This window comes from Grus americana, chromosome 5, assembly GCF_028858705.1.
Source record: "Grus americana isolate bGruAme1 chromosome 5, bGruAme1.mat, whole genome shotgun sequence".
Taxonomy (NCBI): domain Eukaryota; kingdom Metazoa; phylum Chordata; class Aves; order Gruiformes; family Gruidae; genus Grus; species Grus americana.
This window is the reverse complement of record NC_072856.1, coordinates 53507300-53522308: the sequence shown is the minus strand read 5'-3', so window position 1 is coordinate 53522308 and position 15009 is coordinate 53507300. Positions and strand designations below refer to the sequence as shown.

Genomic DNA, 15009 nt, shown 5'->3' with positions numbered 1-15009 from the left:
GCCGGGGCCGGGCCGGGCCGCTCCGGGCTCGGCCGTGGCCTGCACTGTTCCTCGGGCGTTTTGTGCTCGGTGCGTGATTTCCCTCAGCCGGCTCTGCCCGCCAGGACCGGGGGGAGGCAGGGCTGGCCGGTGCCCTCCGGGCGTCCCGCTCCGTGCCCGCGGGGCCGCCGCTGAGGTCTCCTGCCTCCCGCTCACCTGGGCGGCTGCCGCCACGCTCCCGGGAAACTCGGTCCGGGACAGTGTGCAGACTGTGTGTGTGTGTGTGTGAGGGCCCGGCACAGCCCTCTCACCGCCAGGGTAAATTGCTGTCTGCCGCTTCCCAAGAGGTCTCTAGTATTCCCAGTGAAATAGCAAGGTGCGTGGAGAGCCCAATATTGGGAAGAGTTAAATGACTGGGAATAACTTTCCTTCGTGTCATGTGAAAACACATAAAGTTAGGGGGTGTGAACCCTTGAGTGAGCTTGTATTCACCTGAGATGTGAACAAGATGTCTGAAGGTGGTGTAACTGCGTGTTTTCAGCAGTTCCAGAGGTAAAGGTTAGTTTGATAAGCTGTAATTAAACTTTATCTGAATAGTTTAGAGGATAATATATGCAGTATGTTACACAATTTTATTATTTAATTGGAAGTGTAAACTTCCTGTGGGTCCAAGGTCTTATGACACATGCATTACAGCTTCTGATATTGAATACTAGCTTTTTCTTAATTCATTCTAATATTAAGTTTATAACAAGTATATGAAATAAATTTTGATAATTGAAAGTATTCTAAATAACCTGTGTTCTGGTTTCTGTGAAGTCTGTTCAAACTTTGCAGAATATGTCTTACGAGACTTCAAATACACTTTATTAAAGCATTTTATGCTAAAAACACCAATCCCTGTGAAATTTCTGTTGGCAGCACTTGTTCCTTTCTGTAGAGATGAAGGAGGCTGAAGAAGCAGAAACCTATTTCGAGAAAGTGACAGAAGCTTTTACATTAGCTTGTGTTCTTGGCATTCTGTATCTTCTCTGTCAAACTTCAGCAAAACTTACCAGAGTTTTTTAAAGTCTAGAAAAGGCCACAGGTTCTGGTTTAATGTCTTGTTAAATTTCATGTGATTCTCCAAACAAAATATTTCTGGATGAATAATGCTAAGCTTTGACCTTGCCTAAGAGATTTTTGGTTAGTTCTTGTGACATTCAAAAATACACTTTAACCTCTAATAAGCATAAGAAAAATGTCATTTTGAGGGCCTTGAGGTTTTGTATAGGCTGGTTTTCATGCCCAGAAACTAAGGGGAATTTCAGGAAATACATAAAAAAGTTTTTGTAGTAATTTGTCTTTCATTCTTGGTATTATGTGCTGTACATTGTTACGTTTAGGAATCTCCAATCTGACTTTCTGCCCTCCACTGTCCTTTTTTCTCTTTTTTGACTAGGTTCTTTGCTGCTTTTTTTTCCTACTTCAGAAATTCCTTAAACTTTTGTTACATAACGTGGATCTTCAATTTCTTTGCCTACTGTACAAATTTATTAATAGTTTCAGGTCCTCACAGTGCTGTGAAAACTGACCCCAAAGTGTCTCCCTTGCTACACTTTACTAATTCGTTGATGAAAATTAGGCTAGCTCATTTTGTACAGGCTAAGCTCACTTTGAATAGCTTTTACAGACATGGGATAGATACGTCTGTTCAGTCCTGCTTTGGTATTTTTAAAAGCATTTAATATTAGCCTTTCCGTAGAAGCAGAGTTAAATGTTTGGCTTAAAGATCAGTACAGTCACTGGAGCAAGTTGCACTGATATCTTGGATGCTCTGTTTTCCTTCCCGGTAACTTCCACTGGCACCAGCGGGAAGCTGTATTCATTTAGGCAAAGATTTCAAGTATTTTATGCATAATATCTACTTGATTACTTGTGTGTTTGTAAGCTTTTGTTGCTGTAGAAAAAGTGGTGCCAAGCTCAACATACATCTTCCCAGAAATATTGTGTATGGTAGGAAATAAGGCAAACGTACTCATTCCTGTACAGTGATTCATTCGTTAGAGTAGACAGACACATAGTCCACTCTATGTACTTTATGGTGACTGTTAGTTGGAATTTATTTGCCTGTTGCCTGGGGATATACTTTCTGGATGACTACAAAGTTCAGTTTTGTTTGTACGGGTTTGCAATGAAGCAGTTATACAATCCAGGAAAGTAAGAGAAGCCTCCTAATGAAGCATGCTGGGTTTAATGAGTGGTATTGTTAGGGTGAGAAAAATCTTCATTTCTTTGCCATCTGCCAATGCAGCCACTTCTAGTGCAAAGCACTGGTGTCCTAAAGGAATCACGGACAGGCACTTCAAAATCTGTTTGAACCATCCTCTGAGAGATAGTCTAAGTGCTGAACAGCTTGCTTAAGAGTGGTTCCAGGTTTTGTCTCCAGCAGCACTCCTAAGCTGAAAAGTTGTTACATTGTCCTAGCTGAAAGGAGATGTGAGGGAGTGTGAGTGGACCGCAGTTATGGTGCTGCTTTGGGGCACAGGCAGGCTTGCCTCCAGGGTTCTGCTCCACAAAGACGAGGCAGTTCCCTTAAATACTTTCCTCATGTTTGAAATCTAACTTAGGCTACTGAATTTCAGTAGGTTTCGCTGTTAGATTTTGGCATCTGAATTCTTCCAGGTTTTGTTACTGGAGAACTTACAGTCACTTGCCTTCTTTTCTTAAAATTTTCACTTGATTATCTAAAGTTCTGGTAACACGTTTGACACTCGTGGCAGCTGTCCTGCCTGAACGCAGTGTCCTGGGGCTTTTGCCTAAGGTTTGTATCCACAAGGTAATCATCCTTGTATCACAGGCCTTTGAGCTCGCTTGTGCTTTTGGTCCTCACTGTGGCACACTAGATATGTCCTGCCTGAGCCGTATTCTTCGTAGAACATAACAGCCTTGGCTGTGCCTTCCAGGTATAGCCCAACTAGATGAAAGCAGTGCCTGTGGTGATATCTGCCTCTCAAATTGTGGAGTTACAGCCCACTGCAGCCCTTAATGCTTCTACATCTTTTTCAGGCTTCTGAGTGGTGTGGTGAGCAAAAAGGCAGTGTGGTTTCACAGCCCTGTTGCAGAGGATCAGTGGTCCCTGGATAGTACCTTGGGAGCTGTCAACCTGGAGGACAGTGCACTTGCCTGGCAAGTGGGAAGCCTGGTTTCAAGCCTGCACCTGGTGTCTCCCAAGGGAGACTGAACCTGAAGGTGGGCCAGGTCTGCTCTGATCCTCTAGCTGAACCTGCTGCTGTGTATAGAGAGGAATGTGAGCTCTGTCCTCAGTGCCAGGATAGCCATCCTCTGTGCATGTCTGTAGTACCGTGGCAGGGTCATTCCTTTGGGAAGAGGTGCGTCCTCAGTTCTGGTCTCCGCTTCCCACAGCGGTTTTCAGTTCCACCCAGCAACTGCTTTCTACGTAAGCTGTTGGTGGAATAAGACTTTTATGTTCCTCTGTGTGCATCATTGCAGTTTCAGTGGGGAGAAGACAGTCTCTGTCTCAGCCTTGCTGATAAGAGGGCATTCCTATTTGAGTTGTGATGTGGGATTGAGCTCTTCTGTGTGGAACATGGCATTCGGTACAGGCTTCTTATCTCTTCAGTGAATTTATTAGTCAGGAGGCAATTTAAGAAGCTACTACTGCCAAGTTGTCCTGTGCTTTTGAGCAAAGCTGCTAAGTCACCATGCTTTGTGTTGAACTTGGCATTATCTGCATGCTAGCATATATGCTGCAGCTGCAGTTCCCTGACTGGGGCCTCTTACAGGACTGCAGCGTGCAAATGTCTGGTTTGTGCATCCCAAGTAGACTTTCTTGTGAGCCTTTATGTTCAGCTCCACCAAGGTGATTGCACAGCCTTGGAACTTTAGGTAGCTGGCTATTGGCAAAATGCAGAGCCTGCCAAAAAGACAAGGTTTCTAGGGACTCCTAACTGAGAATTTAGGAGCCTGTGATGTAATTGCATAATTCTGACATTGTCATGTGTCCCTGCCACTGCTGAAAGGAACAGTTCCTCCTTCCTCTAGCTTCTTGCTCACATTGTCTGTCTCAAGCTGGGTTTAGTGGTTATGCAGTTGGCAAAGACTCTAAATCCAGTCAATTCCCTGCTCATCACACTGACCTTGGAATGGTTGTCACCATGCAGGTGCACTAGCGCTAATACAAGGTTAGGGAAATGAAGATGTCCCATTCCATTATGGAGATGACAGAGCTGTGGTGTGAATTGCAGACGGTGGTTAAGACTCTTGGATACCCATGTTATCCCTTTGTAAAATATGTGTAGATGTACTGCCAGGTCTCTCTGGACATTGTGAATAAAAGACTGCTGTTTATGCCATATGAGGAGTGGTGGTGGTAGTACAGAAACATGCATATATCTGCTCAGAAAATGAGTTATGTGTGTTTGGCACCAGTTCAGATTAGTGAGGTGCAGCCATTTACAAATGGCTGTTTGTTCTATAAAAGCCTCCATTTCCTTGGTAGTTGTTCTGCATGTTATCTGTTAATATAGTCTCTTCTGGGCACCACAGAGATGCAAGGCAGTAAGGTTATGGCAACATGAATAAGTTACAGCGATAGTGAAATATGCTTCATCCAAGAGGAGATAATTTAAAGTTACCCCATTCTGAATTATAAGCTACTTCTCAGTTATTTTGGGCAAAAGCATTCACATGTGTAACCTGTAAGTTTGCATGGTAATGTGGTAGCTTTTCTGTGTAGATATATACATAATGAGTCAGAATTTGCTCTTTATAGCCTGTAGAAAATGAATAGTAAAGGAGTTGAAGAGTTGCCTGAAGATGTAATCTGTGTCATGATAAATCCTGCAATTTGACAGACAGAAGAATTGTGCTTGGACATCTTAATGTCTGGATTATTTATGGTCAGATTTTACTGTGCTGGGTTTTTCTCTTAAAAGCAGGGTGAGCATCTGGGAGGAAAAAGTTCTCAAGAAATTATAGAAATTCTGAGAAAATCAAATTCTGCCCACAAAAGAAGAAAATGGAAGTGAGGTGATTGAGAATGCCTTCTAGTAAAGCCCAGTTGTTTTTTTAGTGAGTAAGCCAAATTGTCATCTTCCCTTCTTGGGACATCATCCATGACAAACTGATAGCATTCATTGACACACAGGCAGCTAAGGCTTCTTGGTCTGGTTTGGGTTCCCAAGTGCTGTGTACTGCTGAGGACTGTTCTGAAACTTGAGACCATGTTCTTGAATTGCTACCTGCATCAGTTCAGCAGGTCTTGGGTTTGGTTTTATGCAAGGGAATGTACTTTTCTTTGGGTATGTAGTTCCTGTTAGAGCATGTGTCACCCGTGTCGAAGAACATTTGGGTATAACAGGCCACTGTGGTGGTTTGGTTTGGGTTTTTTTGTTTTTTGCTTTAATGAGTTATGATGAAGCTATTTTGATGCTGATACCAGATTGATCTGCTGAACATAGCAATCAATGATTTTTTTTTTCCCCTACCAAAATATTAGTATGCCTAATTTAAATTTCTGTGTGACTCAAACTGGTTTGGTTTATTTGTTTTCTTTAAGCTAAATTGATTCTTCAACTTCTGCCCATTTCATTTCTGTGATAGGTAAGCCTTCTTTTAGCACATATGAGAAACTGCTCTGTTCAGTAAATCATCCATAAAATGGTGAACACTGTTGTCAGTGCTGTAGATCTGTATGGCTCTTTCTCTTCTAAACTTTATTTGTGGTCTGTTGTGTGCCATGGCCTGTGCACAAGAACCTAAACACAAGTTTTAAGACAGATTGAAGAATAATGCTGGTTTGAGGGTATTAAATTAATCTGTTTCTTTATATAGCAGCCCATGAAGTATATTGCATGTTTTTTTCCAGGAAGAACTATGGGGATTTTTTTAACCCCAATTCCCAACAAAAAAAACCCCTAAATACTACTTTTGTTAAATGTCTGGCTTGTGCCAGTTAGCTTTTACAGCCTTAAAAGCCATAAAAATAAAACATATGTGTGTTGATCAATAGCTCCCATTGTTGCTTCTGTTAGGCTGAAATACTATATCATGAGAAGTAACTGGGGGCCGGATGGGTGGGTGAGTTTCTTTGACATCAGCTCTAACAAAGACTTAAAACTACCCTAATGGTAGAAATTACACTAAGCCATGAAAAAGTGTTGAAGGTAGTAGTGAAAACCCCATGTATTTTCTTGGCGGAAAAGTTCACTATTTCTGGGTTCCTGCTCCTTCTTCCAGTAGTCTGTAGAGAAGACTTTACATCCCAGAAGAACTGGATATATGTGTGTTTTCTTAATCTCTGAGAGCACTTACTGGTAGGCATCCTTCTCACAAAAAGCTTGCTGTGTTATGCTTGCAGAACCATTTCATGGGAACGTGGAGGGCAGCCGCTCAGCAACAGAAGTGACTGTAACAATCACCCTTTCATAGCGACTCGGTTTCATGATCTAGCAATCATTTACCTCAGGTGCAGGAAGTTTGCATCCTCCTTATGGTACATCCCTTTACCACAACCTGTTTGGACTGATATGCAGCAAGGAACAATAATAAGCTTGGTCAGGTGGCAGCTTTTCAGAGAAGGGTCTGCATTCTTTTGCAGATTGCAGGCTGAATGTGAATTGAAGGTGTTGCCAAACAAAAAAAAAAAGGCAAATGTCATCTTGGGGTACACAAGTTGGAACAGAGCCTGAAAGCACATGAAGTAATGCCTCTGTTCTGCCCAGCACTGATAAGGCTGCTGCTGCAGTAGACTCACCTACTGCCTTTGGTTTGGGGCATGTCATTTCCAGTAAAAGGCAGATCAGCTAGAAAGTACCCAAAAGTGAGCAGTGCGAAGTATTGGAGGTCTTGAAAATACAGTGTGTTGTACTGTGTTACTCAACATAAAGAAGAGGAGGCTGGAGATGGATCTTTGGACACTGTAAAAAGCTGTTGTAGGGGGGAAAAAAAAGAAAAAACCCCACCCACCTACCTTCACCTCCCTCAAAAAAAAGTGTATTCGGCAGTTCCATTATAGGTACAACAAAAAGTAGTGGGCTTCAACTGTGCCAAGAACAAGGGATGATAGGTAAGTGGAAAAGATACTGTGATTGTCTAGGTAGGCAGTGGAATTAGTTGCTTGAGACTTCTAAGACTGGCTTGGACACATGTGCTGGGAATGACATGGACCTGTGGTCCCATTTCAAGCCAGAGATATTGAACTCTTCCGAGTTCACTGCTGTCCCTGGTTTGGTCCAATCTGTAATAGCGCAGAAGGTGCCTGAGAAACAGTTTACTGTGTACATTAAGTAGTTTGAAGTCCCTTTACTAGTTCAGGAGTCATGGCTCAGGACATCTAGGCTGCAGTCTAAATGTGTGCAGCTTTTTCGAATATATAAGCTCAACATGAGAGAGGTGTCAGAGATGACAAAGTGTTTGCTCTGCCTTAATGTACTGTGTCTGAGAAGCACTGATTGACAGTGTATCTCCTGATATTGGCCAGATAATGTGCTATTCATCTCAACAGTTGACGCTTTGGTGAGGTGACGTTCTTGAACGTGTTCCAGGGAAACAAGGAAGCAGAGCATGTGAAACACACTAAAATAAGTGTGATAATAGATAAAGCAAGCACCTGTGCTGGGCACATCTGTGCTGTAGTGCTGTCGAACAAACCTTCTTCTGTCTGGTTATCTTCTTTTTCTCATTTTTGAGTTCAGCGTTCAGTCCTCAAAACAATGGTTTGTTTTGTACTGATGGAATTTAACTCTCCATAGAAGGAGTTATGCCCTTTATATGATCAAGGAGGAAACTACTGGTACTTCCATACTACACAAATACTAGTTAGTATTCTCTCTGCAGAGAGAAATTGTATTTGGAGGACAACCATGTGCTTTAAGAATGGCTTTCAAAATGACTGAGTTTCATTGAGGGGGAATGTCTTTTAGTTCCAAGTAAAATCTCCTTAGTTGTAGTTCTCTTTCCTCCCAACTGCAGTGCTTTGGCTATTTTGGCTGGGGTGTGATTGCCACTCATATAAATTCTGTCAAGCAGTTCCTCTGAATTGGGAACCAAAGCTGAAGTCTGCTCTTTCCCACAGCCAGGCTACTGCCTGTGTGGGCAGGAAGGTGTGCACTCATCGAGGTCTCTCTGAGGGCTCCCTGGGGTCTGATCAGGGAGTTTGATCAAGTCATGTTTCCAGATCTAAAGGTGCTTTTAGGAAAGTAATTGGCAGAGCCAGACCCAGAATGTGGAAGCAAGCTCAGTTCATGTTGAGCTGTTTAATCTTCTCCCCTCGGATGCCAGCTAGTGAAGATTTATAATGTGTCTCATTTTTGTCTTGTCATATACTGCTGAATCATGCTTGCTTGCTTAGAAGAATTTGAAATCGGTCCTTCCTCCTCCTCCTAAAAAAAAAAAAGGTTTATTTTCACTCTTGATTACACTCCTCACATGCTCTTCTTCCTCCTTGTCAACATGCATGTGTGTTGAGGGAGTCTCTCCCCCTTGAAGAGGGATAAAAATAAGTGCTTTACGAGACCTGGTTTGAGTTGAATGTTTTGGCCATAAGCAACATAGTTGTCGTTTTCTGAAATCGTGTGTTTTAAAGTGCTGGTGACTTTTTCTACTTTCTGTAACTTTCCCCCCGATGTTAGGTACGGATAAATACATGTAGTAGTGTCATGTCTTTTCTTACAGCAGAAGGAAATGGTTCAGAGGATTCTTTGGAAACAAGGCCTTTGGCACTGCATGTTGTAGTGCTTAGTAATGACTCTCACTGCTTAACCTTGATAAAGTTATCTGCGTGTTGGGGCAACTGGTTAATAGCTGATAGAACAAGTGATGCCTGGGTGATTAATGGCGCTGGAAGGAAATGATATCATAAAGGTCCACTTGAGACATGCCACGCCTGTGCCATCAGCAGCCACAGCACTGCAGTCCTTTCTCCCTGCCGCTCTGAAATGACTTTCGTGGTTAAAAGAATTGCTGTAATGACTAGGCTTATTCTTTATCTTGTCAGCCTGGTTTTACTACGAGGATGGAAAGCGTCATCATTTGTATAGGTGGGCTATGAAACACTGCCTGTTTCAGCAATATACTATGTTTTAGTGAGTCCAGCAATGACGACTTAAACACAGTCGGGTATGTTATTTCTTAAACGTGTGTTTCAGTGAAAATCTTGGTTATTTCTTTGTAGTTAAAAAATAAACCACAGAGATGAATGTAAATACTGATAATTGTTACTCTTTAGTTCTATCTGCATGTCATACAGCTGCATATAGATGCTTTTTTTGTTCAGGAACATGCTGTTCCTTTGTATTACAAAAACTTGTCTCAGTTCAGGAGATTTCACAGGCTGAGGATCCAGCCCTCTGTCTGCTCTCACCTGAAGTCTGGTACCAGTGCAGCAGATGGGCTCTCCTTGCTGCCATTTGCAGGGTGAGAGGGCAACACAGGGTAATGGCAAGGTTACTGCTGCACAAGTTCATCAGTATGTTTTGTTTCGTAACAGAGACCCTAACTGCTCGGAGATGTTTTGGTTGATGGGTCAGCTGAAGAGCGGGAGGCCAGGCAAATAGACCTGAGGACCTGAATGATGGTTGTAGAAGATGTTTAAGAGAAAGTATGAGGCACAGAGCAAACGTGCTCACCTTCCCCTTGGCAGACTCTCTTGCCTTCTCTCAGTCACTGGTTTACAGACTTTGGTGGCAGTAGTTGTCTGTCGTACCATGTTTAATAGCCGCAGATGGAGCTGCTCCACATAAACCTTTTAATGCATTTTTGAACTCACTTTTATTCCTAACGTCACAGGAACGTAAGGAGCCTATCACCACGTGTTGGCTATTCTCTAGTTTTGCTGTGAGTAAAACATGAGCAAATATAAAGTTGCTTCTGCTGTGTTGTGTTGTTTTTTTTTTTAAACCCATAAAGGAATAGACATTACTTATTTTTAAGTGTAAATACATGTTCATTTTATTCAAACACTCTGGTTCTTGACCAATAAAAAAACCCGTCATTTCAGTCCAGATGTCTTAAGAAGTTCAGAAGTCAAAAGTTCTTCCCCAAAGAGAAAAGAGTTTCCTGCTAAAAATAAAAAGCTTGCAGAAGAGGGAGGAGGAACAACTAAAACCTGGGTACAGCTTAGGAGCCATCTTCTAACTTCATCTCATGCATGCTAATCTGTACTTACAACCAACAGTGGAGGGTTCTGTAGAACCCCAGACCCTCTTGTAATTGAAGAGAGGAGAATGTGCAGAGCCACATTTGCTGCCTGACCAGGTTAAGTGGTAACGTAGCAGAGGACCACTCTCCAAGAGTGAAGTACAAATTAGTACTGCAATAGTAACAGAAGCTCTGTCTCTATAGCATTTATGCCAAATGTACAGTTCATTTTCAGATAAAATCTGCACCCATCTTTTGTCTGATATTGTGAGCGCTGCATTTTTCTGGTATTACTGTTGATTTTCAGTTAACATTGCCTTTCTGTAGTTTCAAGTATGGCTTTAAGTGTTTCTTCAACTCAGCATTCTTTCACGCTGTTGTCTAAAATAATTCTCTTTGCCAGTCTTTAAGCACAGACTTGCATGCACTCAGACCACCCTCATGGTTTTAGAGTTACTGTGCTGTCTGGCACAGGTACATGCTGATAATGTGTTGACTCATGATGTTTCCATCATGTGTGGCTTTAACATCAGTGTCCTGTGAGATAGCCTGGGTAAACCGCATTATCAGAGACTCTGTACAAGGCCCCCTGGTATGACAGAGCTGTGTGCGAAGCTCAGCACTCAGATACTCTTGCTAGTTGGAGGGAAGAGGAGGATACAGGGAGCTTGTTCTGAGGTTGCCTGTGGTGCTGCCCCTGTTTTGCCGACAAAGAGGGAGCTTAATTCACTGGAGCTGTCAATCTGGTAGTTTTCGAGCACTGAAAGAAAACTCCTGTAAAAGTGTGTTGTAAGTGTATGTGAGGGAGGAAAGGGAAAAAGAAACTAACCAAGTCTGCTATTTTGATGAAAGACTGATGATGGAAAAAACCCAAAATGGTGGTTGCTAACCTGTACCCTATATCTGACAGAAAAGGGGAAAGCATATGAGTAAAAGGGGAGAAGTACTGTTGCCAGCACGTTGGGTTGGGGCACTATGTGCTGTGTAAAGAGTACGTGATAAAATTGGGCAGCACTCTTTGTCACTCAGTAGTAGTTTTCTTTTTCAAAACTGCCACCTTTTAAAGCTGGTTTAATCTATGGAAAGAAAACGGTTTGTGCTATGCCTTTAGCTGTTCCTGGTTGTATGAACTGCAAGTGGGAGCTGGGGCTATAGGAGGAAGAGATCTGTTTGCAGGTGGACAAGCACTGTATGGGGTTATATTTTGACTTTGGGGGTTGACATCTTGATGTAACCTTCTGTCTCAAGGAATAGATCAAAGTCTGGGGACTCTATCAAGGATGGAGTGAATTTTGAAGCGAGTAGGGTTTTTTGACCTTTTGCTTGGCCTGTATAGAACCAAAATTTTAGCACGCTTTGAGGAATAGAAAGTACAGGCTTGCTGCTAGATAGGGGGTTGAAGCTCCATTTTCTTTCTCTTTCTGATGCTATTTTGGGTCCAGTTCTCAGCATCTGGGAGGATTTGTGCTTTGAATTTTGTTTTATTCACAATTCAGTAGAGTGAAAAATCTTTGGTCATAGACATCCCCAAGTTTAAATTGCTTTTGTTTGGGGCTAACTTTGTTTCAAAAATTCTCTAGCTAGTTTCCCTTCTGATTTCTTTGTTAGTGCAATGTGATTGTTGCTTTTGTCTTATGTATGCTACAGGGCATTGGTCTTTGTCACTTTTGTTGCTTACTAGTGATGGATTGCCTATTTTCAAATAGCATTGCACCTCAAGGTAGAGCTTTCTCATGGACTTGCTTTTTTGCAGTAAAAACAGTGAATCTTACTCATCTAAATGTGATTTAAAGCCTCTCTCGGCTATCTTTTTCTTGAAATGTGTTACAGGTTATTGCTGGTTCTGGGTATTATACCACATGGATCTTTAGCATATAAGGTCATGTCTCCCTGAGAAAGTACTGGACAGTAGAGGGGACTTTACTTGATTGATGCTGATCAGCTGCTGTGTTTTAATTGTGAATGTTTCTAAGAGTGGTGGGATGTAAGTGCTCATTTGAGTCAACTAGGAGTCTGACGTTTGGAGCCCAAAATGGTGCTGGAAGGAGCCAGGAGTGATTGAATGAGAAAGGCATAGGATCATTGTGGAGTTTTGTCTTTCTTCTCTGAGTAAAATAAACTCAGGTGCATAGTACAGAATTACGGTTGCAGCAGACTGTCACTTCCATGTGTACTGTGCCAACCACTAGCTTTCTGAATAAAACTTTTTTCTTATTTTTGTGCTACTGTGTTAAGCAGTTTCCTGATCAGCGTAGTGCTGCATCTTGGCTCACAATAGGTATTGTTTGGGTGGGGGTTGGCACAATATTTTTGTGCTGTGTTTTGATCTCTCATTTGTCTCGAATAATCCATTAAAAAGTAATGCTTAATCCAATTCCTTTTTGGCAAGTTTTCCTCTGCAGTGGCAATGAAACAGTGCAGCTCTGATTGCAAGAGATCACTGAAGAAAAATAGTATTTGGGGATATTTCTTTTGTGTCCTTGGCTATAGAACAAAGAGAACAGCCACAGTGGAGGCAGAGTAGGTTGGACCTTCAGTGTGACGTGCTGTGGCTCTTCGTATGTTAACAAGTAAGTTCCCAGATTTTCCTTTGTTCTTAGTTTCTCCTGTTTGCCGTTGTGAAAAGGTCTGTAGAACCAGACATGAGAGCTTTCTTCAAACAGAAAAATGTGTTTCTGAAACCAGAGAACACGGGTAGACATTTACTACAGCTAATGTGTATTTTTAAAGTTACTTTTCTTTCTTCCTCTGTCAGCTTTGGTACCAGTGGACTGTGGAAGAGCATGTTTCCTCCCTGATCCCTACCCCAAATTACACTAACTGCAATTAGGAGACCTTAATTAAAATGCTTGGTTTGAGGCTTCGGCAAAGAATTTGGAAACAAAATAATTTATTCTAAGGCAGCTTTACCACAGATTTCTTCTGGGGCAAAGCTGTTTCCTGATGTGTAAGATCAAGATCTTGAAATCTGTTGTTCTGTAGACAAGTTAGATAGGGTTCAAGTTCTTTGTACTAGTGCTTATTCCTAAAATAGTAATCCTTGCATATGAATTAGGCTGAGATTCTCACAAGCTCCTACTTGTTAAGGTGCTGAGTTTTCTTCACCTTGGTGAGAGTTGAGTACGCTTGTAGACATTGACCTTATCCAGCTCCCTCTGAAGCTGTTGGACATCTCTGTAGCTTGATTCCTTGGGAACTGGAGATACCTGTTGTTCAGAATTTTTTTTTTTTAAATGGAAAGCCTGAGAGACAGGGATGGGAATTGAATTTGTTCAGCGGCATGAGTTCAGTGGCAAACCTGGGATCAACACATGGATTTATTTTGCTGGTTTGTTCTTGCTTTGTTGCAGCATAACTACTGAAAGCAGGCACTTAAAAGATGCAATGGCTTGATAACGATTGATGGCCAGGAATCAAAAGTGTGGTAGGTAGTAATTAAAACATGCAACCACGATGCCATTGAAAGTACTCTGAATGCCTGCTTGGCCTAGCGAAGTATCCGGTAGGGTAATTTGAAATGTTTTTGTAGGACCAAGTATAGTATTTGAGTTTCCTGTTACTTGTTAGCGCTGCTGCCACCTTTTCTTATGTTGACTGATATGTGGGTGTGAAAGCTCCCTGTAAGAATAGATTTTTAGCACATTTCCTGCTGCTGGTAGTGAAACCTGAAGCACAAAACGTTTGTTTCTGGAAGATGCATGTGGTCCATGTAAAATCTCCCCATTCCCTCTCCCGTTAAATCTAAGTGGATTGCCAGTTGTTTGGGGCTGATCCAGGCAGAATGGAGCAGCCTAGCAGTGCTCCTAATATTACTGTAAAGGAAGGCTGGTGCTGGAAAGTGTATTTGGTTAAATATTTTTCAGTCTTTAAAACAGTAATGACTGGGCGAGTGTTTTCAGCAGTCACTTCGGCTTCCAGGGGATACTTGTTGAAGTGTTCTGTAAGAACAGGGATGAAGATTCTTTTTCAGTAAAACTTGACTTCCTTTTGAGGAAATAAAAACTATTAAAGGGTTAACTGTGTTTTTCCGTTCTCTATATGTCTTTGAATGTGAAAATTCTTTCCCTGGCTTTTTTCCTCCCCTTCAACACTTCAGGAAATTAAATTGTTTATTCAAAATGTCTGATGGCAGTGTTGGACACCTACCCTAGCTCAGGAACTCAGAGACATTCCTGCAAGGGCAGCCTCAAAAAAACTGAGAGGTGGCTCTTTCCTGCTGTACTGTAAACGTGCAGTTTGACTATGAGGGATTTTTGAGGTACGCTGCCCAGACAGCTTTGAAATATGAGTAAAGTCATAGTACGTAGATGAGCTCCAGATAATTGAAACATGTTTAAATCTTGATGTATTCCATGTATTCACTGGGGTGGGGGTTGTACAAATCAAGTTTCCAAATCAAGAATACTGTCTGATCCAAGAAAGAGAATAGAGAAAAGTGTCTTGAATTGGGCATTGGCCTGGCAGACAAAATAGGGTTGTGTTTTGGCTCTGTAGTAGGCTTCATTGTAACTTAAGCAAATCAGTGAATTTCCCAATATAATACTTTTTCAACCAGTCAAATGCAGAAATAATAAAAACCCATCACAATACTGTTGTGTGACTGAACTGACTGCAAATTGCTCATAGATCATTGGACCTCAAAGGAGAGCCAAAGTGTTTATTAATCTTGATATTTGTCAGCAGCTCTTAATTCACATCTGTCTAATCCAAGGCATGATTCAAAACTAAAAATTCAAGTTGTTAAAATTTGTCTGCTCCTGATTGGTGATTTCTATAAAAGAAATATTATTGAACCCAGTTTTTGAGGACCCCAACATGTTTTAAGAATTGTAGCTCTCTTAACTGCTGTTCTCTCTGATCTATTTAACCAGTAAATATTTACAATTTATC

General features: G+C 41.7%; 1 protein-coding gene across 9 annotated transcripts in view; it reads left to right on the top strand.

Moving 5' to 3' along the window:
* The window catches only part of ITPK1 (inositol-tetrakisphosphate 1-kinase), a 153977-nt gene that overhangs the window by 800 nt on the left and 138168 nt on the right, over positions 1 to 15009 (top strand). For 2 of the 9 annotated variants that reach the window (XM_054825806.1, XM_054825807.1), the window contains exon 1: positions 6766 to 7048. The exons of 3 other annotated variants lie outside the window; for them this stretch is intronic. The gene's annotated coding sequence lies outside the window, so the exon portion shown is untranslated. Of the gene's footprint in view, positions 1 to 6764; positions 7049 to 8972; positions 9100 to 15009 lie in introns of those variants that run through there. 4 more of the 9 variants (XM_054825805.1, XM_054825801.1, XM_054825809.1 and 1 more) reach the window with 4 other exon arrangements.